We start from the raw sequence: 16,434 nt of genomic DNA, 5'->3' as shown, positions 1-16,434 counted from the left end.
ATATCGCCGCAAACGGATTCCAACTCGCTGATGTTTTTAACGATATTTGTTTTGATCCAATTATAGCGAGACTGTCAATGCTTTCGCTTGTTTTGTTTAAAGTCTTATTATTTTCTTTTGTCCAAGGTTTTCGAAGATATTTGTATATTCTTTAATCTTGATCACAGTATTCGTCATATATACTTATTAATATCTTTTCAGTTTTCTGACACTCAATTAAAAGAATTCATAATTTATTCTGGACATATCAAGTCAAAATAATGCATTACAAACAAATTCAACGAAATCAAAAGTAAAGACGATTAGACGTTCCGCACGCTGCGTCGCCAATCTGTTCTCGTAATAAGAAAAAAAACCGCGACCATAAATTTCAAATAACACTGAATTGAAAGTGAACTGTGTTCATTAAGGCAAATTATTGAACGTGACAACTCGTAAAGTCACAATCATATCTCTTGTGTCTCGGCGTATTTTTTGTCGTGTAATGTCATTCCTCTGTTTTGATGCGGGGACTATTCTTCGTCTTAATATTTGTTTGAACGGATTTAGAGTTCTAAATAACTCAGACAGATGCACTCGGTCTCAGTCTCCCGTTGTGAAGAATTTCATAAGTTAGACACAGTTTAGTTGATATCTAGGAGGACTTACGGCGGCAACGTACATTCATCAGCCGATCGTTTTTTGCGTTAATATCGAAATATCGGACAGTTGAATAATGTTGTGAATAAATTACTTTCAAGAGAGTTGCTTCAGTGAAGAAAATCAACGCAATCAAATCAAAATCAAAATGATAAATCGGTGAAGTTTATCCGAGATAATCTCTGAGTTGCTCGCTGATTTCTCTGATATTTTCGCTACAGAATAAACCGTTTGCTTCACGTTGTGTTAGGAATATTCATCTTGACGCAGCTCGTGACGATATTCATTTGACTATAAACGTTTCTGCGTATATTTCGAGGGAGAAATCTACGCAAAATCCACAGAGACATAGGCACACGTCGCGCGAATACAAATCGCCCCTTCTTTCGTGTCTGCAGGGAAAGTCGTATACGGTCACTAGTCGTCAATAAAAGCAGGGGAGCCGTCTATATTGGCCGGTGACGTGCGTGCGGCGTGCGTCGCTCAGATAACGCGCCGGTAAGCTCACGATATATCGACGGATGCGATGCCAGGAAGAACTGCTCGATGGGATTATTTTTTACTTTATATACTACACCACCTATTCGAATACACATTTGTTGATATATAAAGCTTTGTATTTATATATCCGTTGTGTTGTTATGGATACGCCGAGTCATTTGCTAAATAAAATTTTCTATCTAAAGTCTTTTTAAATCAGTTTTATGAATTCAACTTTTGAATTAATTAAAATGTATCTTTACAATCTGAAGACACATGAATGCGAGATCTCCGATGCGATGTGATCGAAGCTTAACGGCAAGATAACAGAGTGATCTCTTTACTCTTATTAGGTGTAGACGTAAATCAACTCGAGCGGTTGTAAACTTGCGAGTTACGCTCGAGCGCCGCAAATACTGGCCGCGGCAGGGCTGCGCGACCTATGGCGAGATTCATTAGTATATCTCATTTTGGACGGGAAGTAAGGATAATGATGAAGTATATTTCACAGATCTGTGTAAAACTTTTTTGAAATCAGTGAGAATTCTTATGGTATATGGTATATTCTTTTGTCTGCCACTTATACAAAGATAAGTAAGTAAGTTTTAGATTTCACAAAATTATATAACATATTCGATCATAAACTTATCAGGGATTTATGGATGACACTGTCGTTGAGTTAGATAATTACTGAGTTATTTACCAGACCGTTATATAATTAAGACCAAGTAATTACCACTTTCGGAAGGTGTCCGAACTGGTCAATCAAACATTTTTTTTTTGACTTGTGAAAGACAGCTTCGATAATGTTTAGTTTCATGTGAATTGGTTTACGTTCCGGAGACAGCCCTTAGCCGTCACCGGTCGCGAACTCCGCTCAGCTGCTTGGCCGGACGCCAGAACGCACACGCGGCCGTCGCGACCGTCATTACACAAATTCCACTATTATTCGTGTTGCAATTGTTTTCAGTTGGAAATAATTCGTTTTGCTTTTAAGAGGTTTAAAAAGGACAATTTATAGTCAAATCGAAGTTGTTTTATACTGATAGTAGCGCGCAAGCCCTCCCGTGATTGGTCATATCCGTTTGTAGTTACGCCTGACAAGCAATGGACAACTCAAGGGGACAAAATAAATTTCAGGTAATTCACGGCACCGAACATTTGGTGCTATTTATTACCAAATATGTGTTTCCGACTGAAACGTAAAATATATAAAAAGGACAGTGACAGCATTGTACACAGTACAATATAATATTAATACTGAATAATATCCAGAGTTATTCTAGAAGTTTAACTTTTTATTACTTATGCAAAAATATTTTTCTGGAAATTGTTTTTCTTTAATCGCTTCACACACTTTTAGAAGTAATTTGCATACTGGTTCGTCTGTTTTTGTTCCTTGTTTTCTTCGGCTCATCTTCCCAAAAACTTTTCTGAATTCAGGCGAATCCGTTAAAATGATATCCAATGATACCTTCAGAAGACAGACTACTACATTAGTATTAAAATCGACAATTTAGAAAAATATTTTTTTGGTAAATGCATGCAATTCGCTGAACACATTTTTGTGTGTTGTTACATACCAAAGATGACGACACTGCTTAAATATTGTGTTATTAACTTTAACACAATTGTTATACAGAATTTTAATTTCAGCCTCGTATAAATAACCGAGTTTAAGTCACAGAAATCATTAAACCGCTCTGACTTTCACTTACATTACTTGTTTATTTGAATTTTACTTTACCTTATTAGCAATATAACTTAATATAACTTAAACACATGAAACCCGACGCCCACCTAACATTGTTCCTGATTAGCTTATACACGACAGATACCGGTCGATTGATTGATGAAATTAAACCATACGCAAAGCTGTCCCCGGATCAGAAGAATAATATTTTCTAAATCTTTGTTCTATCGAGACGAAATAACAAAGATTTAGAAAATATTATTTTTCAATCAAAAACTACATAAATATAAAAACGTATATATGTATATCCTACGTGGAACTTAAAGAATTCATAACTCTAAAATGTAATCTCGTAAAGAATAATATGGCTTGTCAATTAATTTAAAGATAAGCTTTAAATATATTACTCGGCAAACGAAAAGTATTTGCGGTAACTTATTTAAGAATAGAAGATTAATTGCTCCGGGAAGGATGTGATCAACGCGAACTCGGAAACATATTGACTTAATAAACAGAATATCTATCTACCTTTTTAAATATATCTAAATCTAATATATTTTTTACATATACCGAAACATCATTCAACTATATAGAATTATTTATAACAATTTTAATGATTATGATTTGTGAAAGCCTTCCGCGGTAGGGACCACCGACTCAACAGCTATTCTATTGCAAAAGATCAGCACTTAATACTTGGTTTTATTCCGGTTCAAAGGATGAGTGAGCCTGTGTAACTTCAGGAACAAGAATATAACGTCTTAGATCCCATTGGCGATGTAAGGAATGTATTATATTACTTAAAACACAAATGTCTATGGACTTAATGATAGCTTATTGTCAGGTAGTCCATTAGCCCGAGCGATCACTTATTTCATGAAAAACTATTAATAACAGAATTTGTATTTCTCGTGTATATTTAAATATAAAAGGAGTAAATTGAGTTGCTTGCGTGGTTTAATAACAAAGAGTTGTTTAAGGAAATGAAATTAAACTTGATGGTAACTTGATCTCTTACGAAGTCGAGTGTGCATGTAGACCTCGCCTACAATGTAACGTTGTAAACAAAATAATAACAATATTTTCTTGTTTCTTTTCAGGTAAGGCCTCGCTTGGTTACTTTGAGTCACGCCGTCGCCGCCTACGCGGACATAAATCTGGTTCGTACAAATTATTAAAATGTCAATGATTCGCCGACGTCGTAACGGTCGTTTAAATCACGTGGAAGTTTTAATTAAAAAATTTTATAAGCACCTAATGAGGAAAGAGCTATTACAGAACGGAAACGAATCGTCGATATCGCGGCGAATATATCTTACAAATGGACAGTTAGTGTTGTTCGTTGTTGATGGTAATGGAGGAGATTTGTCGCTGCTACCGGCGGTGCGGCGGGCGGCGGGGCGGGCGGGGAGCGGTGGGAGGGCTAATGACGGGTCACGCAGATCGCAGCAATAAATACAGATTAGCTGCATACAGCCGCCCGGCCACACTGCGTGCTCGGTAACGGAGCGTATACATCGCCGGCGGCCGACACTACTCTACAGACACACTCGTACCTACGTGCAATAGACAAGCAATAGAACCGATAGTAGTAATAAGTAGTACAAATTTGATTCTTTAGTTTTTTTGAATATTTAATTTCAGAATGACTCTTACACAAAGCAAAACCATAAATCTTTCCATTGCGAACATATGATAGAATGTTATATAAAAAATGATCGTTTATATATTAAACGACTTTTACGCTTTTTTTATTAAGTCAAATGCAGACCAAAAATAAAATAGATAGAAAAATGGTTAACCAAAAACAAAGCGGGTACGATTATGTCTTTAAAAAATATCTCAGCGCACTCAAGCAGGAAAAAATAACCAAAGCAGATAAATAACAGGTAGACATGTAAGGACACGCCGGTTGTGTTGACTAGCTTTATCTTTGGAACCGTAATAAGGGATCGTTAGAAGTGCGCTAATGATATGCAGACCATCAATACTACGTACTACTACTACTTATTATACATATTAGAATACCGACAGGTATTTTTTCGAATGTGGTTGTTTATGTTTTGTACAGGTCGGGTGAAGTCTTTCAGTATGATACGTTACGTATTGTTTAAATATTGTCATTGAAAATCCTGTATCACTATATACGCCAACGATATAATTATGATGAAGTAAGGACTCGTCACAAAAGCAAAAGTGAGAGCGACCGGGCCGCAGTGTGAAGGGCCCGCGAGTGTTCTGAGATTTGAAATATTGATATGTTTCACGTCAGCTCTCGCTTACTGTTTATAGGAGAATGGAAATGCTATACAAGTATTCGTTGTAATAACCGAGCCCCGCACAATGCGCGTCGATACGATCTTTATTCGTTTTGTAAAACAACATTTGTAATTTATGTATTTTATCACTGCATTCATTGAGTAAAGTGATTACCATATTATTTGAAAAACCTCATAATATAAATGACATTCGTAGAACTTTGCAATGCAAATGAAGTCTCGAATAGTATAAAAACAAATCGTCTTCTAAACAGTATGTAAAGCAGTGGATTTGGCTCCGCCGAGGACCGCAGCGCAGAGGCGACGCGCTGCCATTTAAATTCTGCTGTGGTCGTCCGCGCACGCTCCAAGAATCTAAAAAACGTTGGAGCAGTGGCAGAAAATAGATGCGGCATTGTCGACGTGAAAATGTTAAACTTCAGAATTGTATGCTCAGCGTTATAAGTATACGTAACGATGTATGATATGTGATTAAGGTTTCCACAATACTCTCCTATAAGCTAGATTAAGAGTGTTCTGCCAAGGGTTAACGATACCCAGGCCGGCGTCACACGTCCTCCCAATCGACATTACACATACTCGTAATTTCCCTCCTTGCTTTTAAGGCTTATCATGAAATGTATTTATTACGTATACTTCTCCCCCGACAGTCGCAGGAAAATTTAAGAAACAAGTCATGTTTCCACCGTTTAGCATAAAGCCTCACGTTTTCGCGACATAAGCTGTCGTTATCTGTCCGCCGCGGGCCGCCACTTTTCTGGCTCAGAGTGCGTCGCGGGAAATATTGTCCGTCGCTTAGCGGGTCGCACCCTCCCGCCATTTGCATATATTTACATTATAATCCTTGTTGTTTGGCGGAGTATTCGAGTCGGATATTATTTAGATTACGCGAGGGCGAGTTAATGCACCGCTCGGGTCAAATAGTTTTATTGACTTTCGCGAACCGCGCTCGCTCCGTGATTAATGCGTTCGCGTTCACTGTTTCTCTTGTTTTTGTTTTTCCGACGTTTGCTAAATGGACTATTTAAAAGTTTATTATTAATCATTTCGAGGCGGACCGCTCTCAAAACATCGAGGAGTTACGACACGACGCCTACATATTTTTAATTACACATTGTTTGCGTCCTAAAACTAAATGAAACGCACCCTTTTCACAGCGACGGTGAACTTTAAAATTCTCAGTTTCATCTCGTGTGTATTCAATAATATAATCGAATGAGGCGAGTCGGTTTGTCAGCAGACGGCGAATGACAATGGTAACGATCCGTCGCAGTCAGAGATCGGTCGGTCCAATCAAAGGCTGTCAGCCGCTGATCTCAGCTTGGCGAAAATGTTCGATTAGGAACACTCCAATTCGACGAAGCTCAGTCTCTCGTGACATCTCCACTCGTTAGCGAACACTCCTCCACTACGCCTCGTATTATTACATACTATTTTATTTCAATTCCACTTTTATACTTAAAATTCAAATAGAAGAAAAAGTCTAAACTCTCTGATTATATTGTGATAGAGGTGACCCAGACGGCAAAACAAGGCCGAGAGTTTCACACTAGCAAGCTCTTCCTAGTGCTCAATTTGTTTCAAATAATTCATCTCGTATTCATCACTGAAAAAAACATCGTGACGAAAACAACATTAAAGTAAACAATTGATATTCGGCCACAAAAGAGTCCACAAAGCTGCACCACTACTACTACGAGCACTACGAGCAACTTAGAACAAAAATATTTAAAACTTCTCTTTAATCAGCAGAGGCCGTGTGTACCAGCAGCGAAATATTAGCTGTCTGTTGCTTTATAGATCCTCCTGTTCGAATGTATTCTCAAATTATAAAAGGGTAATTGTTTTAATGATAGTAATTACTTTTTCATTTACTTGGTAGGAAACTTAATCTATACATATAATAGAATTGAAGTGTATGTTTGTATTATTAAAATAGCCCTTTTTTACATATGTATACACCGTACATATACCAAAATAATATTTTTTATAGTTTTTGTCTGTCTGTTTGTTCCGGCTAATCTCTGGAACGGCTGGATCTATTTTGGGGGTCTTTCACTGACAGATAACTGATATAATAAGGAGTAACTTAGGCATCAATATTTTTTTTTTTAAATTCAAACGCGGGCATTCGCGCTGTAGTTATACATATATCTAGCCCAATAATGTGTGTAGACTCATTAGGCTGCGTAAATATCGGGTCGAGGCCGTGGTCGGTCTAATCAAAGGGCGTCAGTGGTCGATCTGTCCGTGCGAGTGCAGGATTAGGAAGCTGTCCAATTTGTCAGCGGCCGCGTCCGTCACCCCTGACACTGGCGCTGCTGAATCAGTGACGTTTGGTTACACGGGCGATACTCTGTCGTATAGCGCCAACATTACTACACTACAGCTTTGAAACTATTTTATATTTCATTTTTAATATTTAAAATGACAACAATAAAAAAATCTAAATATAATTTTTGTTTTATTGATCGATGCGTTGATTGCTTATCTCGTAATGAACATTACTAATTGTTATCGTCATTACCGTATTAGTCGTATTATATTGAATATCTACAGAAATATTTTTCGAAGCGATTGATGCGAAACCATTTTGAATAGCTGTTTGCTTAATTGATGCAATAATATATTTAAAGGATTATCCTGAATCCTATGTTAGTAGCACAGTGCAAATGAATAAAATAGTTGAGGTAGTATAACGTAAGTCGCAATTAGTGTCAGCAGCCGTTGACCAGTGCACTCGCCGCCCGGCCGGGATTATCAAGCCATCCAGCGCGTCACCGGCGGGCTGTCACCGCGCGTGACAGCTCGCAGCCGCTCTGCGTGACTTACCGTCGGCCGTCACTCAGGGCACGTCGGAGCTGGCGCGTACGTTCGAATCGATATGTCACTTGCAACATTTGTCAAATAAGATTGCAAATATGTACTTCGAGACTAAACTCCAACGTTATTCGCATACTAATCTCGTATTTGAAAACATGGCGATTTCGTCCACATGTTTAAAAAACACGCAGTTAAATTATTGTTATTGTAAGTATGTTGACATCCCGCTGTTTTTTTTTAATACAATTAAATAACACAGATTAGTGTGGGGATGAAGAATTTCAGAAGAATTATTTGGTTGGTTATAGGATTACTTTCGATGTATTCTTTAAAACCTATGACAAAAAAATATGGTTATTTTTGGCTGTGGTCGCAGTCTCTGCTCGTCTACGTCAGTAGAGCAATGTAAACCGCACTTGTTCAGCAATGGAGCTATAATCGCCGCTAATCACTTATCGTATGTAGTTATATTTAGAATACTATACGGGTGGGGGGCGAGGGCAGGGAAGGAGGAGGGGCCTCGAATGTCAAATATGTTAAGCACGGGAGACACGTAATCAAGCGACGTGCGGTTACCAGCTATACCTATAGACAGAGTTTAATGATCTCTGATATTCCTATCCTATCCTAGTTATCTATCTAGTTATCTTTGAGTATATTCCTGTTATTTACCTACCACTTAAAAAGGTTTAGAAATAACGTATATAAAATGTATATTATAATAGCATAGTTAATGTTAAGTAATAAGTTAATTATATTGAATGACAAATAGAATAATTCAATCGACATATTGAAATTGAAAACTTGATAATTATCAGACACTACGCTCGAACTATCTCTCTTCATAATGTACCTAGATGTGTTACTCGAAACTCGAACTCTCAAAGAAACTCATTATATTGTTCTAATTCTAAGTTATTTCGAAGAATATTCAAACTTTAACATCAAATGAAATAGTGTTTCATCTCGACAAATAATCGAAACTTTGAAAGAACGTGCGCGTACGACGAAGATATACTCTGACACGAGACATCAACAGCCATTAATATTAGACGTAATGAAATTTCCAGTGATCAAAATTTAGAGGATCATTAACGAGCTTAGCGCGGGCTGCGGGGCGGGAGATTAAACTAAAAAAAAATCAAAATCAAAATCAAAATAAACTTTATTCAAGTAGGCTTTTATAAGCACTTTTGAATCGTCATTTTACAATTAAGTGAAGCTACCACCGGTTCGGAAAGTAGATTCTACCGAGAAGAACCGGCAAGAAACTCAGTAGTTACTCTTTTTTAACATTTAAAAAATACAACGTCATGTTAATTAAATACAATTATTTCAATTAATGTATCCTGCTTGGAAGTCAACAGGTATTAACTCCACGCTTTTTTATCATCTACAAAATCTTGTATCGAATAGTATGCTTTTTCTAACAATGTATTTTTAACAAACGATTTGAATTTACTAAACGGCAAAGTTAAAAATTTCTGCGGAATTTTATTATAGAAACGGATACCTTGCCCCAAGAAGGATCCATTGACTTTGCGGAGTCGGAAACTTGGCGTTATAAGTTTATCCTTACTTCTAGTGCATATACAATGATTATCACTGATTTTATCAAAGTGATCAATGTTACTGTGAATATACATAATATTGTTGTAAATATATTGCGACGCAACAGTAAGTATTCCTACTCTGTTAAAAACATCCCGAAGAGAGTCTCTAGCTCCAAGATTATAAATAAACCGAATTGCTCTCTTTTGTAAAATAAAGACAGATTCAATATCTGCAGCGTTACCCCAAAGTAATATGCCATATGACATAATACTGTGAAAATAACCAAAATAAACTAAACGAGCGGTATCAACATCAGTTAGTTGTCTAACTTTTCTAACCGCGTATGTTGCGGAGCTGAGTCTTCCTGTTAGGGATGATAAATGAGAGGTCCACTGAAGTCTGGAATCCAATTCTATTCCTAAAAACACCGTAGTATCAGCTACTTCAAGACGGTCACCATTTAAAGATATATTATAATTTTGCTTGCTAACATTAGGTAGGGTAAAAACTACACATTTTGTTTTTTGAGCATTCAAAACTAAATTATTAACTGTAAACCAATTGTGTATCTGTGATAATGCACCGTTCACATCGTCATAGTCATTTTTTTTCCTGTCAACCTTAAAAATCAGCGAAGTATCGTCAGCAAACAACACTATATCACAAATACCCTTAACATAGAAAGGAAGATCATTTATATATACTAGGAATAGAAAGGGACCCAAAATTGAACCTTGTGGAACTCCCATTTTTAACGTAGATCCAGAAGACTTTATTCCATTAATGAAAACTTGCTGGATTCTTTGACTTAAATATGAAGCGATGAGATCAAGAGCTTTACCTTTAACACCGTAATATTTGAGCTTATAAAGAAGCGTTTCGTGTTCTACACAATCGAATGCTTTAGATAAATCACAGAATACTCCAATAGCGTTCTGTGATTTCTCCCAAGCATCGTAAATATGTTTGAGAAGCGCAATTCCCGCATCAGTTGTCGAGCGACCTCTTCTAAAACCGAATTGCTCACCATGAAAAATAGCATTTGTACCGAAATGGACGAGAAGTTGATTTAAAATAATTTTTTCGAAAATTTTACTTAAGGATGGGAGTATTGAAATAGGCCTGTAATTACCGGGATCGCTTCTGTTTCCAGTTTTAAAAAGTGGTAAAACTTTACTACATTTTAACAAGTTAGGAAATGAACCCGTGTCCAAACTCTTGTTAAAAATTACTGCTATATACGGAGCAATATCGTATATGATTTTATTAAAAAAATTTACCGAAATGCCCCATATGTCGTTAGTTTTTTTAATATTTATAGTTTTAAATACTTTTATGACATCTATTGCAGAAACCGTTTCAAATGAAAAATCAATAACGCATTAAAGGCGTAGTTGGCGGAGTGCGTTTCCGTTAAGCAAATTATATCGTAACCTCCAGTCGACTCTCGACAGGTGAGCACCGGGAGGCCAGGGCTGGTGAGAGGGAATACAGAGCGCGCGGACTGATACAAACATAAGCACAATCACAAGTTGTGATTTAAAAACAAAATATATAAATACATAAATATGAGACAACATCACATACATTACTCTGATCCCAATGTAAGTAGCTAAAGCACTTGTGTTATGGAAAATCAGAAGTAACGACGGTACCACAAACACCCAGACCCAAGACAACATAGAAAATTTGATTGTTTTTTGGTTAAGAATAATAAAGAGATTGAGTCTTTTTTGTTGAATATATATTGAGAAATGGTACTTATTAGCCACATATTGCTTCATTCATTAATTCGTCCGTTAACTGAGTTGTTGTCATATGTTAAACAGATATAGATTATGTCCAGATACTGTATACGAGCAAAGATTAATTTGCTCAAGGGTAATAATTATTTTAGGCGTTTGAAATAATAAAATTAGATTCGTATGGCTTTCAATTTAAGTCATAAGGATGTTTGTAGTAAAATTTTACTAAAATTTTAAAACTCACTTATTATCTTTACTATCTGTGAAAGAAAAAAATACTTTACATTAATCTTATATTCATACTATATTTTATGTATATATCAAATTGGCCACTGCATAATAACGCCGGCGCGCCAGCCCTGGCCGCGCCGCGAGTAGCGCGTCGCGCTACAGAGATAGCTGGATTACGTCAAACAAGTTATCAAAACACACACGACCTCCAGATTTCATTACCCCTGAATTAAGTCAGCAGTAGTTGTACCGACTTAATCTTAGCTCCGATGTGTGCGCTCGCTACACGGCACACACGCTCACACATGTACAGACACGTAAGTGAGCATGTGTGCGCACCGCGTAATCATTTCCGAATTGATATAGATTATGTTGACACAAACTTCAGGGTACTATATTATTTGAATAGCGAACGCTATTGTCTATCAAGTCGCGTCTAAACTCAGTGTTATTTAAAAAAATAAAAAAATATATTTAAAAGATTATAAGACTATATAATCAAAAATAGCATTCGCTTTTAAATAAACATTTTCACTTACTTCTGTTCGACCGATAAATCAATTTTCTTTGGTTGTTAAATATGACGTCATATCTCTTTATGTTTTTTTATGTTGTGTACACTCAAAGTAAGTACAGTTACAAAAAAAAAACCTTTTGTAATACGATCGTCGGGAGCATCAAGGGTATAAAATACCTGGGAAGTAGGGCGACCTCATCTGGGGAGGGCTAAATGACAAATAAAGGAACAATACTTGTATTTCATACACGATAAAGTTACATTTACATACAGTAATGTGACGTACTCTCCGCAGCCCACGACATACACTAAAATACCTTTGCTGTTATAATATACGTACGTCAGTTAAACCGTGAACTTTGTAATGGGCATTTTGTTCTATTTTGTATTTTGTTGAACTAGTACGCTTTTATAAACATAACTCGTGTAGTCCCTGTGGCGCAGAGGATAGCGCGTTGGACTTCTAATCCAAAGGTCGTGGGTTCGATCCCCACCAGGGATGGATATAGTAACATTTTGGAATTCTTACTAGTTATGATAATGCAAATAGTAATTACATACGTTATTAATTAATGTATCGGAAGTTTAATATTTCGAATATACTATTAATTTACGTTAATATATGAAGTATATGATGTGTAGATTCAAAATATTGTCTGAATTAGTAAATAAATCTTATTTGTAACTAATGTATAAAATTAATTGAATATGTAAGAAGGGACTTGGACTCTTAAACGCCTAACACTTGGACCAAAAGAGCAAGGAGTCAGTTTCACCAACATTGACTTTCGTTCATTTTATGTTATTGGCTTTTATCTAATGACATATAAAACATTTTAGTTTCGAAGGATTAGGTATGATCTTTACAAACGAATTTAGTACACATTTATCTCAGTGTTGTAGTTTAGCATACGAGGCGATTCGCTCGCTATGGTCGTGCAGTGTGTATGACGCAGCCGCGACTGACACACACGACCCAACCTTTGAGAAACAACATTATTCCCGGCAGCCGCCGCGCTGAGATCACGATACAAAAGGCAATTCAGGAAATAACGTTGAAGGAATGTGTCGCTATAATTCACTTCTAGATTAAGAACAATCGCTTATACTTTATTTATTATTTCGCTTGTTCCAACGTAGATGTTATCTAATTGCCTCGTAATAATAATATATATGCTTGTATGTTTTGATACCTATGTAAATTGATAAGGTATAGAATGGGCTGGTCGTAGCGTTTGTGTTAACACATGCTTTCTATGTCTGGAATGGCCGCGGTTTCACTCGGAATCTGACGAAAATAGACCGAGCTATATAATACTACTTACACTATTTTAAAATATATGTCATATATTTGATTTATCTTTGATTCTGATATACAGATAGAGGAGGAATGAACCGTACTTATCAAAACATACTCAAAAGGCGAGGAAATCTCCATAAGTGCGCGATGGTCATCGACTAAATATAATCAGTGGGTGCCGATGTCCCGCGCGGAGCTCTGTTTAGTCTAGACTGATATTATTATTGTTTACTTTACTCGAAATAGATCTCCATCAGATGGCGAAAGTTGCACATGCATTACTCACTCGTAGTTTCATTTCTCTGAAGCAAGTGAACCACTTCAACTCATTAGTTTCTGCGACAATTATGTCGGTAACCAGATTGGGACCTCTGGAACTAAAAAACCGTTAAAATGACAACAACAATGTTTACGAATCCTCATATCGTATTTATATATACATTAAAATAATCACACATGACAACACTTGCCGTCCTCTAATACACACGAGAAACAATTGGCCAATTTTTTTTCTAGTTCTATCAATATGCCGCAGATAGAGGCAGTTTAGGTCATTGACCAGTATTTAAAATACATATTTTGGCGTCTTTTTGTATAATATATTATTACACTATAATAATTAAAGTAACATTTTAATAAACAATTAATGCACAGACTGACCGTACAATTATATTTATATGTATAGAAATCGTTTTGTATAGATTCGTATTCGTAGTAGAACGTAGGAGCTAGTATTTTAGAATTAGCGATGCATGTGAAACGTGACTCCTTGAGACATGTTATAAATATGCGGGGCCAGGGTGTCCTAGCGGAGACCCAGATTAGCCGATCACGACCGAGAGCTATGCGCGCCCGACAGATTGCATTTCGACACTCTCACAACATTCTGAAGCGGATTGCCGACTCACTGATATCAGTTCCTTGAATAAATTATAACTTACTAGTTCGCCGCTGAACTTGCCTATCGCTGGGAGCGTCGGATTCGAAGGCGTCTTCGATTTCGACGTGTTTGTTGCTAAGCGTATAGTATTTTAGAAATTATATAAAAGATCTTCTTGCTCGTTAATAGTATTTCTTCCAAACGTTCAGTACATTCTCCTTAATACAAGGAATCAACAGAGTTTTATTTAAAAAAAAATACATAGACTTTTCTCAATATTTTAATTACATTTATTTATTGGACTAATAGAATCAATAAAATTAATGTTACATTGTTTCGCAGTTTGCAGGTTGGCGAAATGATGATTCTATAAGATATAATTACTGTTACTTAGAAAACAGATAGTTTTACTATTTGCTTCCCAAATTGTAAAACGATTAATTCACCCTGGAGAGTTCCCACACTCTTATACAGTGTACGATGTACGAGTATGTACTCTCGCTTCCGTCCGATATGATTCCGCACTATTTGCTTTGTACGCAGTCGCTCATTCTTGCCTTTATATGGAGGCATGCCGTTAAGCCGGCAATCTGCTCGCAGCACTTAGACTAAATTACACTCGCTTTTATTTAATTTGGTGGCGGCGGTGGGCGTGGCGGACCACACTTGACGAATTAATGTGAGCCAGTAATATTGTAGGGTGTAATTTATGTGAGGCCTGGCCCGTAATGCATCATATCTGCCCGTAAACATGACCAACGCGCTTAATAGCTGGTTTCCCGCGCATAACTCATGCGCCTACTTTCTGCAGCGCGATTGAGATTCAGAACATGTCTTTAACGGTGCTTATATTTACATTTTAAATTATATTTATGTATCATAAAGAACAGATACTAATAAAATTAAGATCATTGCGCTGTCCAGCGGGTACCGGTTATTGGCGGTTCCATAGTACTCGTAGAGCGCTAGAATGCGACTCGTCTACGAAATTATGAATAAGAATTATTACATGGAGACATTATTCACTTCACGCGCTCGGAAATGAGATTTCCTTTCTTTTAGAAATGTTCAAAAGTTTCTTATTCATAAATAAAATACTTTTGACGGCGACCATAATGGAATTTAGAGCACTGCCTTTTCCTATTAATGATAAATGGGTTTATAATTTAATGTATTTGTAGGAATTTTCCTGGATATAAATCTTATTATATTATCTATATAAATACCTGCATACATAGATCATAATAAGTGGCATTATTAAAAATGCTAATAATAAAATAAATTAAGAAATAATTATGTACATTCGTAGTGAAATTATCACTCAAGTTCAGAGTATTCCCATAAACGAAATACATACAATTTTACCGAAAAACAGTCTATTTATTCCTCACTGCTAAAGTATATTGTACAAAGATATTCACAGGTACTACGTCTGATATTCTAAGGATCTGCAGCTATTGGAATAAACTCTGAACCAATTCTTTAAATGACATTTAGTCTCATTATGGGCTCTGGCGTCCTCTACCATACTGTTTCACAAGGTTGATTATAAAGCTGTGCAAGTTTCAGTATGTTGAAATGTAATGGCAAAATCACGGTTTACTCGCGATACGTGCGCTGAATATTCCGATAAATCTATAAGGTGCAATTCCCAAAATTGTTTCCAAAGACGCCTCGCTCGCTGCGATAGCGGAAGGCAGCCAGTGTGTGGGCGGCTTTATCTATTAAGAGGCGATCACACGCGCGCATACAAATTGACGCATTAAAGACACGCAGCGTCGATTACAATCTTAATAGCTTTCTCAAATGAAGCTATATTGAAAATTTATCTATGAGAGAATGTTTTGATTGTTCTCAGAATAGACACCGGCCTATTAATATATGAATTGAAATAATATACACAACATACGTACAACACACATATAGAACTGTTTAAGAACAATCATAAATATTAACAGGTTCCAACGAACACAGCACGTTGTTGGAACAAAAGCGATCAACAAAACAGGGTATCTTTGTCAGCTCGCTGTCTCGTTTGAAGTATAAAATGTCACCCGCCAACTGCCCATAATTGAAGACTTTGTAAGCGTTATTAAAAGCGTATTACCGGCGCAGCGACAACAAAGTACAGCGACGCCGTGTTTCAGTACTATAGGAGACCGCGCTGCGAGCGCATGACAATGTAATCGGCTATTGGCGCGGGTAACGCGCTCAGATCGACGAATGACGAAACAAAAGGAGTAAGTTTCTTGTGTATTGAAACTAATTTAATTTGGAGTGCCGGAGTGGGACG

At 36.7% G+C, this 16,434-nt stretch overlaps 1 protein-coding gene and 1 non-coding gene across 2 annotated transcripts in view; both read left to right on the top strand.

The window, feature by feature from the left end:
• The window catches only part of LOC124535376 (collagen alpha chain CG42342), a 199,404-nt gene that overhangs the window by 121,479 nt on the left and 61,491 nt on the right, over positions 1 to 16,434 (top strand). The gene's annotated exons all lie outside the window — the stretch shown is intronic.
• Trnar-ucu lies at positions 12,391 to 12,463 on the top strand. Its single transcript has one exon. It is a non-coding gene; the product is annotated as a tRNA-Arg (tRNA).

This window comes from Vanessa cardui, chromosome 14 (assembly GCF_905220365.1).
Source record: "Vanessa cardui chromosome 14, ilVanCard2.1, whole genome shotgun sequence".
NCBI lineage: Eukaryota > Metazoa > Arthropoda > Insecta > Lepidoptera > Nymphalidae > Vanessa > Vanessa cardui.
The sequence above is the reverse complement of the archived record's forward strand: the minus strand, read 5'-3'. Positions and strand labels throughout refer to the sequence as shown.